This window comes from Protopterus annectens, chromosome 6.part1 (genome assembly GCF_019279795.1).
Source record: "Protopterus annectens isolate FY-2018-M chromosome 6.part1, PAN1.0, whole genome shotgun sequence".
Taxonomy (NCBI): Eukaryota; Metazoa; Chordata; order Ceratodontiformes; family Protopteridae; genus Protopterus; species Protopterus annectens.
The window spans coordinates 158,000,960-158,018,933 of record NC_056738.1 but is presented as its reverse complement, the minus strand read 5'-3'; the positions used below and the strand labels follow the sequence as shown (position 1 = coordinate 158,018,933).

At 36.5% G+C, this 17,974-nt stretch overlaps 1 protein-coding gene across 5 annotated transcripts in view; it reads left to right on the top strand.

Annotated features, from left to right (window-relative positions):
• The window catches only part of B3GALT1 (beta-1,3-galactosyltransferase 1), a 2,392,726-nt gene that overhangs the window by 1,581,090 nt on the left and 793,662 nt on the right, over positions 1–17,974 (top strand). The window lies entirely within an intron of this gene.

The following is a 17,974-nucleotide window of genomic DNA, read 5'->3' as shown; positions in this document are numbered from 1 at the left end:
ATTGCTGAGTTGTGCTATAATATGACATGTTTAAAATGCATTTCAGGGCACTATACTACAGGGATGTTCAAATATGTGTAGCACTGCAATCCAGCATGACGTTTTGTTTTGTTTTCACTAGTAGATTGGAATGTGGCTAGATCTGCCTCTCAAATATGTTTGGTATAAAAACACATAGTGGAGATGCATATGTTGGCACATTACTCTTAGGTGATAAAAATAATGCACCAGATTGGGGTGTTAGTGCTTCACAGATGTGCCAAGTGTTTCCTGAATATCTCCCTGCATTTCTATTCAACATTAAATGCAACCTAAAGGAAGAACTGCGGTGAGCATGGAAGAAAATTTGCACAAACAATAATGATCACTAAAGTATAATAGCAAAAATCAGTGTTGGGTATGTAGGTTGTGCAGTATTTACTGACTTATACTTTGATTAGTGCACTCCAGCACTTATGATATAGTAGTATACCACGACCAAGCATGGTTTTAATAGGATGTATTCATACTTGTGGGGTTTGGTCATGAGGATAAAGCCTAAGTGAGCATACTTAAAATTAGGCTTGAGCATATCACTGCATAAACCATACCCAAACATGGCTTTTATAATTTTAAATATTTTTTTGTTTTGTTTTATTCTTATGTTCTTGTTGTGGCATTCTGCAGCAAGAAAAGTATTATCAGAGTATATATTTTGTATGTGTGTATGAATATATATCTGTCTCTTTCTATGTATGCATATGTACATATATGCAGTATCCTTTGTTGAATGCATGTTTTGTCAACAGAGTTTATTACAGTTTGTTTTTATTAAAATCCCTGGTTGTTGACTGTAAGAAATTTTGAACATTGGTTTAATAACTGTTCATTTGATTTGTGGGATATGCTTCGTATCATGTTAAGTAGGTTTTGATACATTAAAACTTTCTGATATTGCAATTGTTTTGGCATTGGAGGGGTGTGTGTGAGTGTTTGCCAGTTAGGGTTAGAGTAATAGTGAATCTCCCGTGCACATCCTGACCCTAACCCTAAGCCTGCCTTTATCTATAATTCCAACCCCACATATTAGCTTACCAAAATTTCCTTCTCTAACAGTACCACTGTTTAGACAAATTATGCCTAGATGTTATGGAATCAAATAATATACCTTCTTTTGTTTAAGGTTTTTGACAAAAATAGTACTTTGTGCATGAGAACATGTTTCTGAAGCTGGCATCTTATCTGTCCTAGAAATTCTAAATTCTTGCCTCAGAGTTTTGGTCTGTTCAGCTTAAAATTAGTGATTTTCTAGCAAACCAATGAAGATTGAAGCCAATAATGACATTTATTTCAGTTTCAGACTTCATATCCTTTAGAAAATGCATGGTAATGCAGTGCCTGCCATTCTAGCAACTTTCTGAGTTTATAAGAGCAATATTTAAAATTTGTCCCTGGTTTTGGGCCTTTGTCCTCCCTTTATTTTTGGCTGTGTCTAAATTTCTTGAACAAGGAAATTGAGAGATTTGTTTTGAAGTAATGAAATTGTGTTGTTTGGCATTTTTGTTAAATCTGGAACATGTTGTGAAGCAGACACACTACTGATAAATACCTCTTTATACACATCACTACCACAGGTCAAAGAGCTGGAGTTTGTCGGAGTGTATACACTGATTTTAGCAACTCTCAAATTAACATTTTGTATCTTATTTGATCTGCTTTTATTCAAGAATCTCTTTATATTTAATAATCTTTTTGCCAGATTAACAAAGTAGTGATGGGAGTGACAATGGCTCTAGCATTCACTAATTTGATATTAGCACATTGGGGAATTGAATTCTTATACAACTATCCTTTGTTTAAACATTGTTGGATTTTATACAAGACATTGATGAACTCTTTGTTTTGTTGAAGGGAACAACCCTGCTTGATACATTTTGTATTTTATGAACACCAGCACTATTTGTTTACACTTTGCTAGTAGTTATAAAGGCCTACAAGATACGTTTTTGGATATTAAAGTAAACAGGAATCTGATTTAAAAAAATAATAGCATTTTACGCCATATATCTATGTTCCTTAATAAGTATCTACATTTTCAAAGTTGTCATCTAAGCTTAAATATAACATTATTAGAGGGTAGTATATTAGATTGTCACGACTCATGAAGCACAGTAACATTATGGAAACTAGAGATGAATATTTTGATATATTTTTTGTAGAAGGTGGTTACAATTTCAACTGGTTAAATGCAGGATCTAGTGACGTGAAAGTGAACAGAGATTCATCATTTCCACCTGTTCTAAGAGCAGAGTTACCTAATAAATCAACTCTGACACAAAACATTGAATGCAATTTGAGTTGTGCAATGCCTATAGCTGAAGACAGTGAAGCTATCGAAGACAAAATAAAAGGAAACTGGAAGGTAATTATAGGTAACCAAGACTTCATGAAAGTGGTTGGGTGTACTTTCTGACTTGTCAACAAAATTAAGTGTAATTTAAATACACTGCAGTGTAGAGAATGAATCATATATAGGGTTAACAACAAATAATGCTCTGAATATATGTTGGGTTTTTTTTACAGTTGGAAGTGGATGTTGACATTTACAGAGCTGCCATTAGTTTTTTTTCTGACTAAAGGGCATCTGTTTGCTTAAAATGCACTTTGGTTTAAATGCACTTTGTTTTATAGTCTGGTGAAAACGGGTCACATGGGGAAGAAAAGCAAAAGGCTGTCATTTGTTTACAACTCCTCATTTAATGGCATTGATTTTTTTGTAATGGGGCTGCTGCTGTTCTTACTGTGAGAAAATAAGGAATTCACTCATAGCAGCAAAGTAGTTTCAACCGATCTGTTTCATGAGATGTTACAAGTCATGATGTCATACTGCGTAACTCACACCACCAGTGTTTGTTTAAATTGCCATATTTTAAGATCCAGTTTGATCTCTTCACTAGTTGTGATTGAGTCCTAACTTTTTTCCTGTTGTAATCTACTATACATTTTGACTGGAATAATCTTGTAGTGCATGGAGAGCCAGGATTACGCTCCAAAATTGGAAAAAAGATAAACCTGTTGCACTGTTCTGTAGCGTGACATTTGACTGTAGCAAGTCTTCAGAAGTGTGTATCATTTATTACACATACCCTAAGTGCTGTTACAATCTGGTCTCACAGAAGGGATGTAAACTGTCTCTGTACTTGGTACATATTTTTGTTTTCTCAGCAGATGTTTATGCATGTCTGTCTATAACTTAGTGAACTAAGAACAGAGTTTAAAATATACCACTCACTTCTTTCTCTAATTACTTGCTGTATATGAGACACCACTCGCTAAATACTTTACTGGCTTTAAAAGCTGCTAAAATACTTTCCATTTTTTTAGGAGCTAGTAGTAGTAGTACATAGAGTAGATAAAACTCCATGTACTTCAAAGAGTTATCATTAGGCCTCACCAACCACAACCAATTATTATCAGTGCTCGATATGGATGCCAAAATTCACCTCTCGAGCTTCACTCTCAAGGTGAATTTTTTGACTTCCATGTCTTGAACACATAAAAATATGGTTATGATCAGAGACCCGATCATAACCCTCTGTGTCTGCCTTTAGTTTCACAGTGAACTGATAACAGGGAATTTCAGTGTTAAATATAAAGAGAGTAAAGTATGAAGTATGATAAACGATTACAGCATTAAGGAGAGGATGTTTTCTTTCACATTTTAAGGTATTTAAGCACCCTTTTCTTCCTTTGTATTGTTTTATAGTTTGGGGGGAATGGAGGACTGAACAGAGAAGCTAGAGAATTGTCAAACTTTTTCTGTAGGAAAGATCTGCAGCACATGATTACTTCAACTCTAATCTTCATCAACACTGACAGAACTCTCCCTGTGCTATCCATGTTTGAGCACTGTAGCTCCATATGTTACATGAGAAGAGGAGACTAGATAGGCTGTTCCAACAGATACATTCACCATAAATACAAAACATATCAGTATTCATACAGTTTTATGTACTTCTTAGCTTGTGTTACAATATTAGATGATGTTTGTTATACTGTGAGATTACCTGGCCGAGGTACAAGGGTAAAAATTTCTGAGGCAGACTTTCAGATGGATGGTCACTTTACAATATTACAACAATATTTCTTGACTCACTGGACATGCTCCTATTCTCCTGCAGACTAACCTGTTATTTCTACATTTATCCTCCATTTCTGCTTCTCAACATCCTCTCATACCCCCTTTATAAGGATACCACCTTATCATTTGATCCTTCTAAGGAAAAAAAAAGTGTAACTGTGTAAGGTGTGTAAATAATAATCAAAATGCTTTTGTAACTATTTTTTTCACTCTGTTTTTGATCCTATAGTTGTATGTAATGATATAAATATGTAACTATATTTTATTGCTTCTTTCTGTTTGTATAACTATGTGTATGTACTGGAGCTTTTCTTTCCAGGTCTTCGCTGAAAATGAGCTAGGTTGCCCAGTCAAACATTTACCCTGTAAACAAATGTAAATAATAAATAAATAAATAAATTTACATAGGCAACAAAAACAAATACAAACAATGTTTAGGGTTGCTTTCTAGTTAATAATTCATTATTACTCAATGAGTACTGAATGATTCTCTTTTCCCTCATTCCCAAAGCACACAGATCTGATAAGCAAGCTTGTATTTTTATACAGCATACTTAAGTCTGTGCTGTAGCAAAAAGGTGAAGCATAAACAGTACAAAACTGATTTCCACTGAAACCCATAATTAAGTTATTTATTTTCCCAAAGTGCTGAAATTCTTGTAGATTTGTTGCTGTAAAAATATTTGTTGATTGGGAATCCGCACCTAATTCAGTGAATTTTAAAATGATTTTGTGTAACATGAAAGCGCAACATCATAAAGAGGTTTGGCACTGTGCTTTTTCCTTTGAACTAGTCAGCACTACCTGTCTTCAGCCGCACACTGTCATGCTGAATAGCACCGTCCATTCATGGTCACTGTATGCAAACGTTGAACAATGCAGAATACAGTGCCAAGATTCTTACAAGCATTCAGCCTAGCATGCAGTTTACCAACTTATTGGTCAGAAAAAATTTCATTCTGCCTTTGGTGTTCAGAAATGCTTTGCCAGTTATTATCTCAAAGTCTTTGTCCACCGTATAATTTGCATTTCAGATGCTGAAAAGCAAGTTCTGAAAGGCAAATTAATGTCAAACTTTCAGATATATAGACTTGTTTTATTTAGAAATGTTACTTTACTCTTTGAAGACAGGGCCCTGATTTTTTAAAGGCTGAATTCTGATTTATGCATCAGGAAGCCATTTGGTATTCAGAGCTTCAGCTGCAGATCACTGTCTCCCTCCATTTTTTAACAACACAGCTATTCAGTGTCAAATACTTGGATTTATAACATACATTATTGGTGCAAATCACTTGTGGAGATGCAGAATTATTTTTTTCCTGAAGCTTCTCATCAGATAATTTGCTAGCATCTGCTTCCACTTCATCATACCATGTTCTTCCTGTCCCATTTGAGTCGCTTGAGCCAAAGTGCTAGTTATGCACTTAGTTGTCAGGCAACATTAATGTAGCCAAATATTTGATGACTGATTATGTCATGCAAGGGAGCCCGCAGGATTTTTTGCAGGGGGGTGCAAACCCAGAGCCCCACCCACATAGCTCACCCCGCCCCCTGCCAGCACAGCCCCGCCCAAGTCCACCCACCCCAAGCCCCGCCCACACAGCCATTCCAGTGTCCCATTATTTGGCTGTTTCTCCCCATTTACTGTAGACACTGTTCAAATCTGTGTGCATACTGTTTTATGCTTTAGTTCTACAATGATTACAGGCAGTTGGATTTCATTTACAACTTTTATTTCAAACATTATAGCCCAAACACTGAGACATTTACTAAACCTAAACAAAGCAATAGTCTTACAATGAAAACAGACTTGGCATCAAAGCTTCTCTACTTTTGAAACTCACATTCAATGAAACAGCATTGAAACCCACATTCAAAGAAAATGCATCTGGCCACTGTCAGGTTATTTACCTTTGAACTGTTTTCAAGCAATAGGCTCCTTGCACACAGTTAGGGCCATGCAAAAGTTATTTGATTTACCTGATTGTATTAATTATAATATATAATTGAATTATATCCCTTGTATTATACAGCAACACTTGTTGTCTCTGCCGAAGTAAAAGTAATCTGAATAATTCCACATTAAAGATATCTGAAACTAATGAAGATGTTGTTACTAGAAAACTGTATATTTCAGTGTTTCATCTACAAATTCAGTGCCTGCTGCCGTCAAAGAATAAATTGCCTATGTTAAATTAAAAAAATGGTAAGCTGGTATATTGCAATAGAAAATGGGTGACAAGCTGAAAAACAGGTTCATAGTTATTAGGCATCTCATCCAAAGGAGGATATCCTGAGGACTGCAGCATACAAATGTAAATGCTGTAGGAGTAGAACCTCAAGCCTTTACATTAAGATGCAAGTATTCTACTTGTGGTGCTACTAACATAACTTTTAAACTTTATACCACAATAGAGATACCATTTGCTAAACAAAACAGTTGCACATTGTAAATAGACTTGGCATGAGCAGCAGTAAACTTCGCTTCCCTTAAAACTCACAGTTCCTTGAAAATGCACTTGAAAATAAATTCCACCTGCTAACTCTTAACTTGGGCATTTCACTTTCTCTCTCTCTCACAAACATACCACACCCCTCAAGGCCTCAACCTTAGTGCAAGAAATCTTGACAAAGCCTAAAATAAATAGGGACAGATTATAAATATGTCTCTCAGAAACTTAGAAAATTGCAAGAGTAACAGGATTTGTGTTAGTATGCATTTTTCTAAATGACATGACATCTAAAACTGAAATGTCTCATTATTTAGCAGCTTCAATCCTTTTTAGGAGGAATATGGGGCAACAATCTGGACAGCTGAGGGGTATGCTACCTCCCTCTTATACACACCAAATAATTCTGGTCAGATTTGAATTAGTTCTGGGAAGGTTGCACTGAACGGCACCGTGCTTGATTTGAAGTGGGTGAAATCCTGGTAGCTAGTGATAACTGATTTGCAGCTCAGCAATGTGGAGCATTAAAGCATTTTTAGCAGAGCATTGTTTCATCACTACTTATTGTGTTTGCACATAAGCTGTAGTTATTTCAAACATTTGCCTTTTTTGATTACTACAGAGTACATTTACCCACCAGAGCTATTGTGTTTTGACTTCAGTGTGGAGCTAGTTGTTGCAGGGCTTGGCTTTTAAGTAAGGTAGCAATGCTTATTTACCATATACCATTAAAGCCACCCAACTACAAGTGTACTAACACACAGACACTGCTATAAGACACTGGTCTCCAATAAAGTGTAATGAGCTTCTGAAAATACTGTAATCCTGTCCTTTTATTACAAATACTGTCATATGCATTTCAATACCCAAGGCTTATACATTATCTAGTTATGTAAATATTCTCTGCATGGCAACAACGAAAAGGCTTTCAATGCTGGTAATTCTTTAACAATATGCTTACTAAAGCTTACTTGCATCTTACAATGTCCAACAAGCTTACTAAAGCTTACTTGCATCTTACAATGTCCAACAAGCTTACTAAAGCTTACTTGCATCTTACAATCCCCGACAAGCTTACCTGATGTTCATTAAACCATGGCTACTTAAACAGAGCAACAGGGCACTGTGACAGCATGCAGTTCCTGAATAATAAGAAGCATAAATCAACAGTATAAAAATCTGATAGAAAACCAGAACATTTTGAAAAATCAAGGACAGATGAAAAGCCACGGACGTATTTGTGATCTACCTTGGATGGGGGAATACTCTGCACACTTACACTGCATAACTGCTCCTTGCCTTCCTTGGACACATCCAGAGCCACTACAATGGGGGGTGGGGTGCAATAAGTATGTCATAATTTGAAATGTCTCTGGCTGACAGTGATGGCTCTGACACTCATACCTCTCAACTTCAGAGCAAGAAATCTGGACAAAGCCATACATAGAGGCCAGATTTCTAAACAAGGCCAATTTTTAAATATTGCTCTTATTAACTTAAACAGGTAGATCTTGCATTACTACAAATTTTCTGAAGGGTATAAAATCTGAAACTCAAATGTCTGCCATTATTTTCTAACTTCAATCTTTAATGACTTGCCACTAATTTGCAAGAAAACCACAATTTTATGAAAAATGGACCAAAATGTGATGCAAAAATATCTGTCAAAAAAGGGACACCTTTTTAATATTAACAGTTAACTTGAAGCAGCTAACAAAATAAGAGCATCCACATGCATTTCTGAAATAAAGGTAATCTATAACTGATCATTACAGTTATATATAATTGTAAACCCTCCACATTTTCTTCCAAAATTGCCATTTTGGAGGAGGGATTGTTAGGGGAGAGCAACATTTTGAGCCAGAATTGGGGACAATTGAGATGTTTGGATATTCCTAATCTACAAAGTGATTTGCACGTACCTCTCAACCTCTTAATGCAGGAAATCTGAACAAGGCCAAATATATTGGGGAACATACAAACACTACTAAAAATTGCTCTTGTATAAACTTAAAGACAGTCTTGCATTAGCATGCATTTTTCTAAAGGTTATGACATCTGAAACTCAATGTCTGTCATTTAATGGCTTCATTCCTAAATGATTTGCTAGAAAACCAGAAATTTTATGAGGAACAAACCAAAAATAAGCAGCAAATATCTATTCATTCTGCAAAGATATGGACAACTGAGAGGTATAATTCAACCGGGGCTGTCTGAGTTTGCTACCCCCCCCTCACAAAATCATGGTCAAATGGAGCCTCCCCCCTGCAGCCATTCCAATGTCCCATTCCTTGGTTATTTTGCCCCATTTACCATAAACACTAATGTGCATACTGCTTTACTTCTGCGATGATTTAGGATTTCATTTGAAAGTTTTATTTTGCATTTTACAGCACAAACCCCAATACATATATGTTAAAGCAATGCAGTCTCACAATGAAAATAGACTAACATTAAAACTTCTCTGCCCTTGAAACTCACATGCATTGAAACAGCACTGAAACCCACTTTCAGAGAAAATACATTTTGCCAATGGCAAATATTAACTCTGGTCCCTCGAACATAACATACACATGCTCTTTGATACACCTTCCTGACTGTATTACATTATATTCCTTGTGCAATACAGTACAGTTGTTAGAGGGCATTTCAGATTTATTGTTTTGAACATTTTTCCAGTAAACAATGAAACAATTCCTAGCCACCAATGACAAAACTGCCCAATTCAGAACATTTCCATCATAAAAAGTCTACTCAAGTCCACCAGTATCAGTAAAAAATATACACAATCTCTGAAGTAGTAAAATCCACATTGAAGAAATTTGTAACTAGAGGTTGCTGCTAGCAAACACTTTATATGTCATTGTTTAATCTACAAATAAAGTGCCTGTTACCCTTGAAGAATAAATTGCCTTTGTTGCATGCAATAAAAAAATGAAAAGCTAGTAATACTGCAATAGAGAATGGATAGCAAACTGTTAACAGGTTCATATTTACTAGGTATCTTTGCCAAAAGGACTGCAGCATCCACCCCTTTACAACACAATACAGCATCAGCAATGCATTTACCTACTGTGGGAGTAGAACCCACAGCCTTCAGCATCTAAAGCAAGTACACTGTTGTGCTATTAACAATGCAAGCAGACTAAACATAAGCAGCACTAAACTTTTGCTCCCCTGCAGCTCTCAGCTCCTTGTAAAATCTACTCGACACTCAGCTGTATCTCTGAACTTTGCAGCACAAGAAATCTGGAAAAAGACAAAATTTATTGGGAGGGGGGACAAAAGGCCAAAAACCAGGGACACATTTTAAACATTGCTTGTATAATGTTTGAAAGTTGCTAGAATAAAATGCCGCCTTACCACCATACATTTCACTGCCACGTCTTGAACCCAGGGGACCCCGTGCAAAACAGTCAGAGCAACATACCACTATGCCAAATCAGCTGTTTTGTGAAAGAGGAAGACTGAAACTTTACTATTTAGTGAATTCAGTTCTCACCATAGCACAGCTGTCAACCTCTTAGCACAAAATACCTGAACAAAGCCAATAATGGGTGACTACAACCACCAAACATTCAGTGAATTCAGTTCTCACCATAGCTCTCAACCTCTTTCAAATAACACCCGGACAAAGCCAGTAATGGGGGAATATAGCCCCCAAACATATTCAGTGAAATCAGTTCTTACCATAGCTCTCAACATTAGCAAAAACCTGGATGAAGCCAATAAATACCTGAACAAAGCCAATACTGGGTTAATACAGCCCCCAAACATATTCAGTGAATTCAGTTCTTACCATAACTCTCAACCCTAGCACAAAACCTGGATGAAGCCAATAATGGGGGGGGGGAATACAGTCTCAAACACAGGGATACATTTCAAATATCCATCTTGTACACTTAGAAAATTGCTAGAATATTGCTAGAATAAAAGCTTTTGTTACCATACACTTTCTGAAGAATATGAAGTCTGATATTGAAATGTGTCCATTTTTTTTAACATTTGTTAACCAGGAAAGTCTGACTTTGGAAAAAAAAAGCTAATTTTTAGCAGAGGCCCAGGGAGAAACAAACACTCCAGACAACCAAGAATAAAACCAGAGAACATGTAGCTGTCAGGCAATAAGGACACAAATACAGAAACCAGTTAGCATTGTAACTTTAGTTAGTGTAAAGAACCAGATGAAAACACCACTGGTCTTGCTTCTGCCACAAACAAGCAACTCCAAGTATTTAACTGAAAACCGTAACTGTACAATCATTAAAACAAAAAAAGCAGTAAGTGCAACAGAATCCCCCAATTCTTGAAAAAAAAGTATGCCACCTGATGTAATCCCCCACCACTTAGAACCTTCACCTACAGCTCTGTTACTGAACGGAATCACAAACGGTATTACTTTAACACATTCCTGTAATTTAACATCTTTACTTTACTACTACTTGCGGTGTAAACACAGTTCAATTGCCAGACAGCTGTACAGGTAAAGAGACAGGTAAATATGCAGACAGAAAGAAAAAAAAACTTGAAGGTGTACTCTTAATTAATACAATATCGGTAGGGCCATGGGACTTGCTTCAAAAAGGGGACCGATCCTATTCTTTTCCAAGTATGTTTGAATCCTGGTTTGCTGCTGAGAAGCCATTGGAACTATATTGCACCATGTACACCTGGGGCATTTTACACACACTGGTGTATCACAGGGCTTAGTTTTAGGCCCTCTTCTATTTGGAATATATTTCTCAGACCTTTAGGTTAGCACTTCTGACCTATGGTTAATTAAATTTGCAGTTGAGTGTAAACTGAGTGTTCTTATTCAATCTTCATCTAACTCACAATTGCTCCAGCATGGTTTAAACAATGGTAACAATTGTGAAAGGATGATGGTCTCAAATTAAATGTAACAAATGTAGCATAGTTCATTTTGGTAAACAAAACAGTTTTATTTACAGTGTAAGAGATGCACCTCTCCAATCAGACACTGCTCTTAGGGATATGGGTAAGCTTGTTGATAATTCCTTATTTGACCATCATGTCTTCAGAGTAGCTCAGAAAGCCTTTTATAAGGCTCATCTGATTCCCAAAGGCATCTCCAATAGATCCAAAGAAGTCTTAATTCCCCTTTACTCATATCTTTGCAGACCCATTATTGAATATAATGCACCTTTTGCATGTATTTATTGAAACATCTCCTACAACGTGAGAGACCTCAGACATCCATAAGTAAGATGATCAATGGTCTCAAAAATCTTATTTATCAGGACAGACTGGCAGTCCTTTCTCTGAATTCGGTCTCTTACAGACTCCTCCATGGAGATCTATGTCTAGCCTTTTGTGTCATGAAAGATCCAACCTTATTTGATCCCCTATTCCTTTCCAGAACTAACGGTACATCAATTACTCTGTTAAAGGAACTAAACCTTAATCAGCAGGTAAATAAGACACGTTGACATAACAGATTCGTACCGCAGCATAACCTTCACCTCTGGAACAAACTTCCCCTATATGTCAAGCAGAGTAGCATCCTTGCCACTTTCAAGGTAAACCTAAAATATTGGATCGGCAGCCTCAAAACTTCTCACAGTCTATGTTATCTTGCCTTCTTTGAGGCTAGAGGAAAATTTTGAATAGGGTTTTTGGCCAGACTTGAAATGGTCTGCAGACTGATTGCCTAGTACTTACTTAAGAACCTATAAACCTACAGTAGAAGCAGAGTATATCTGCACAGAATGACATTTTTCCCAAATGAGTCTTGACACTTTACATAAATCAAACTCATCATAGTGAAATCCTGTTTCAGCTATAGATTAATGGATTTGGAGCACTCGTGGAAAATCACGAGCTACTACATGTTTTTGAAAGGGGATTAGGCCCCTTTCCACAAAGTGTCTGCACTTTAGAGTCGGCAAAATAAAGTATGAAGAATACATCAGCTGAAGCACCATCAAAGGGGGGGGGATTTATGGGTGCAGCCAACCTTCACCTCAAAGATGCAGAAAAAATATCATATACAGATTCAGTGAAATTCAAAAATAGAGATTAGAAAAAATAATTGCAACTGAATACACTAATGTCATGAAACTCTAAAATCTTTGCAAGAACATGCCACATAGCTAGGCCAAATCTTTCGGTATTCTACAACTAAATATTTCACTAACAATATAATGCAGATTTATTATTTTTTTTTTTAATACAAATTCGCTAACCATTCCACTGAAACAACAGAAATATGGCAATGTTCCCCCCATTTATGATGTAGTGATATCCAAACTCCTTTTGGTATACCATTCCACCCTGGAATGCCTTAATATCTAAGTAACACACACTTTAAACAAAATTCGCCAAATAGCTTCTTGAGATAATACACAGACAACATCATACACAAAAATAAGGCCAGATAAGAAACAGAAATAAAACCATTCCTGTTTGTTTGTAAACTAAAATAATTTAAGTCTTACAGTAGGTAATATGTTGACTGAATAGTAGATGAAATTTCGGACTGTACTAAGAAAGACTTTGCACGCTTTATATTACTACAGACTGATCTGCCTACCTGTCTATGCATTGCTTCTGCTGTGAGCTTGATCCCTACCTCCTGTAAGTCCTCTGCCTGTTGCGTTTTTTCAATTTCTTGAGAAACAGGGAAAGAAGATTTTCTTTCCGCTTGGATTGTTTTCAGAATTATCCTGGACATGTCTGCTTGGTGCTTGCTAATTCAATAATCTCTTTCACCTTAATGCAGAACAAAGAATACTCAAAGTATGAATACAGAAGCAACAAAAAATGATGGTGGACGGCTAATTCATTTCATGTAATTCTTAGGGTAAATAAGGTTTAATATTGATGATTCCAGATACGCCAACTTAAAGTGTAGGCAACAAGCAATTAAACTTTCTCTCGCGTCTTTGCACGTAACCAACAAGAGTGCTTTGGTGTGTTTTGCACCATGTACACCTGGGCCTTTTTACACACACACACACACACACACACACACACACACACACACACACACACACACACCTCTACCTGAAAGTGTCCCATCTTCCGTCCATCTACTCCCGCTTGTTATTCCGTTTCAGGTCCCATCTTCCGTTCGTTTCAGTTCCCGCTCGAATCATCCCGCTCACAAACTTCTAAATATGAGCGAGAGCGATGATGTCAGCACGCCCGCGACTGGACTGTTTGCACGGACTTCTTTCTTCTTAAAGAAAAACACACGTAAAAAAAAAAAACAAAAAAAAACTTTTTTTTAAATTATCTAGTCAGCCGATTCCAGGGGGGTGCAATTGCACCCCCTTGCACCTGCCTGCGGGCGCCCTTGATGTCATGTGGCATTGTCATCCTCAAGAAAGCCATACCATTTTTCCAGCAAAGGGAAAGTGTGTAATGTTGTAAGGATGTACTGGTCTCAATGCATACATTGTGGGGTATGTAATTCTGTGCATTTCGTTACCATGATTGCTTTGAAGTACACCAGGCCTAAGCCATTCTCTTTCCTGTGGAAAAACTGTAAATCAGACACTCAGTCTTTCTTTCCTTGTCAGCTTTCTGCTGACTCATGACCCAGACAGAGTTAGGCTGAAAGTAGAGAATCTTAAAAAGAAAAAATGTATAGGCCAACATATTAAAAACTACCACGGTTACATGGCTGCACCTTGGCATCACTATTCAACTTTCATTTTTTGTTTTTTGTCAAATGTCTACACCTATTTTTAAAATACTATTTTTGTAATATGCATTCCCTCAAAAAAATGTTTTGGTTGAAAATAAAATAGTTCTGAATCCTTATTAAAAATGCATCTGTAAAGTTCTTAGAGGTATGTATGTTGGGTATGAAGGGTGATGAAATATTAAATTATACCAGAATCGGAAGACTGTACCTGCAGAGCTAAATATTTTTCTTACATCATGTATTCTTCTCTTTCAGCACATTACCTTTCAGACCTGTGCTGTGACTAAAAGCAGTTAAAGTGTTTTTTTTTTTTTTGGGGGGGGGGGTATTTGTTAAGTCAAAAATGTGTAGAAATTTTGCAGTACATTTACAAATACCTTCATCTATAACTAATTACAACTTATTATGATACAGTGATACTTGGAGTTCACCACCATATTCTCTGTTAAGGGGCAATATTTGGGAGATTTAATCATAACTCCACTGTTGATGTCATCCAGCTGTTACTGACATAATGATGGACATTTTGAAAGCACTGCAGGAAAGTCTGGAAGTGATTAGGAATAATACACAAAAAAATGCTACAACAAGATATGGAAGCATATATGCAGTCATAACTGTGCAGGGCATTATCCATCTATGTAGCTAATTTGAAAAACAAAATAAATGTTAGACATGTAGGTGTGCTTTGCATGGTGTGGATATTAATAAAAAAAAATCACTTACTGCAGCTGTTTATTCAAGCTCTGGAAAACAAAAAACAAACTGTGATATGGGAGAAGATGAGATTAATCCACAAGTCATCTAGTTTGGTTGATTAGTGACTTTATTACATTTTTCTTCCACTCCATATTTTGCTTGTTTTATGTTGAAAAGAATGTTATCTAAACTCAGAAAAAAGGATGTAATTAAGAGGAAAATCTTCAGATGTATACCTTACATGAATTGCAGTTCTGTTTTGTACTTCACAGCACTGATTACTGCCATTACTTGTGGAAATATTGCAAGCTGGTTTAACTATAAATATTTATTGCAAAACATTGCATTAATACATTTTTAAAGTTTGTACTACAGTACATGGCGTGGGTGGAGCAGAGTGTCAGGAGTGATTTGTGACAGACGAGTACCAGTAAGAGTGAAAGGGAAGGTCTACAAGAGGATAGTGAGACCAGCTATGTTATATGGGTTGGAGACATTGGCATTGACAAAAAGACAGGAGTTAGAGCTGGATGTGGCAGAGTTAAAGATGTTAAGATTTGCACTGGGTGTGACGAGGGTGGACAGGATTAGGAATAAGTATAGTAGAGGGTCAGCCCAGGTTGGAAGGTTTGGAGACAAAGCCAGAGAGGCATGATTACGTTGGTTTGGACATGTGCTGAGGAGGGATGCTGGGTATATTGGGAAAATGATGCTAAGGATGAAGCTACTAGGTGACAGGAAAAGTGGAAGGCCTAAGATAAGGTTTATGGATGTGGTGAGAGAGGACATGTAGGTGGTTGGTGTGACAGAGCAAGATGCAGAGGACAGGAAGAAAGGGAAACAGATGATCCACTGTGGCGACCCCTAATGGGAACAGACAAAAGAAGATGATGTACTACAGTACAAGAAAGAAAGACAAAAGAAGCTTTGGATTCATATTCAGTATTTTTCCCTGCTCACTGCTTCACTGCTGAGTGCCAAATTCTATAAACAGTCAGCATTAATTGTATATCAAGATTTCCATTACATGTCCCCTTCAGTACTAGATACATCTTTCGTACCAAAACATTACCCTATAACTGCATCAGTACACCTCTCACAGTACAGCCATTTGCAAATCTCCATGCTATTTGAGACCATTTTTGCAAGTGTAGGTTTGGTAGTTTGATGTGCAATGCTGAAGGTAGGAGAGGGGTAATATGCTAAAAGAGGAATACTTTGACTCTTGTCATATACTGCTAAAAGTAACCCCAAAAGGATACTATCTGTCTACTAGAAAACAATAAGCTATTTTAAGAGACCAAGAACTTTACATGTGTATACGTACTGTGTATGTATTTAGTCTTGTATCTAAACTTACCAGTTTATATATGAAGAGATGTTTGCCTTCCAGTGGGAGGTTGGCATAATGGTTAAGGTGTTTACCTTACAAATACAAGGTGCAAGGGTTGGTTCTCACATGGGACAATTGGCTGGCTAGGCTTAAAATGGCCTGTAAAGGGCAGTTAGCCTACTCTGAACCTATGAACCTATATATGTTCTTATTTGTAGACTTTATTGTAATAAAGGGTGAGGCCTTTGCTTTATGCCTTCTGCATTATATTGTTGAACTGATGGTTATGTAGAAATTGCATCTTACATGTTAAGTAAGGAATGACTGTTAAGACATTACATCTGTAACTGCTCTGCCTTTCCTTGCTGCTAGTGGAGTCTTCAGATTGGCTGAGTTGTTTTTACAAAGTGATTGCAGTATTCTTAGACAAAACCCCACATATTTTAAAAACTTAAATAAAAAGCAGATACATCTATAAAAGCAAACAAAATAATTGTCATTTAATCTCAAAAATGAAAAGAAAAAGTAAACATAGCCAAAAATGTATTTCTAAAACAAATATTTAAAATTAAAAATAAAACAAATAAAATAACTCTAACAGAAATGATATGGTAATTACAATACAAAACCACGTCCTGCAGCAAAATCAGGCATATGTATATGTACGTATCACTGTAACTAAAACAAACTGTAGTAGTATGTATGCCCTTGGTCTGTGATGCTGCATGCCATCTACTTGTCTTCCATGAAGTGCCCACAGATCAGTGGAACAGACTGCCCCCCCTCCCCCCCCCCCCCACAGAATGAGGAATCTGGCATTAACAACTCATTCCTACTCTTTTTCTCACCAGCTGTGCCAGTGACTGTCATGAGTTTTATTTTTATTTTATTTTATGTTATTGTATTTTGAATTTTTTTAACCAGGGCAGAGCACTGATCCCACTGGCCCTATTTCAGTCTCAGCCTGGGATAAACACAATAGATACACAACATTAGATATAGGGTGAGTGACAAAATGCATTATGACATATATTCAAAATGAATATCAATGTTGGCTTAAGGATTTAAAGGCATTGTATAAATTATATTCTATACAGAGTGACTGACAGACTATAGTTATATACAGATTGGAAATCAGAGTCAGCATGCTTCAAAAATCAGAATGAAAAGCGGAGTCAGACCAATGTATATAGAGGGAAGAAGGGTAGGAAGAGATTAAGTTATAGGACCAGAAAGATAGAAGTTACATATTTCTAGAGTCTTGAAATGTGAGTTGAACCCAAGTTATATAGCACAAAGTCAGGTCTTTATCTGTGCACCATGGAGTGTGACCTGCACTCTTACTTATTTTATTTATTGAAAGTTGAATGCTTGTTACTGTACATGTAAATTAAAATTACTAATGCTAAACAGAAATAATTAAATCACTATACTTCTGAGTCAATAAAAAATACTAATCGTTAATTCACACACAGTGTCTTCCAAAACTTCAAATATTAAGAAACTGAAAATTAGCATAGATTCTATACCAGTATCACAACAGACTCAGCTGAACAGAAAAAATAAATAAATAAATAATGGATCTTCTAAATGTAGATTCTGCTTCACAAGCCCAAATGTGGAACTCTAACCTGTTCCAGAAGACAGGAGCAAAATATAAAAAGAAACCATGCCTGATCATGCAAGCAATGCCTCCAGTA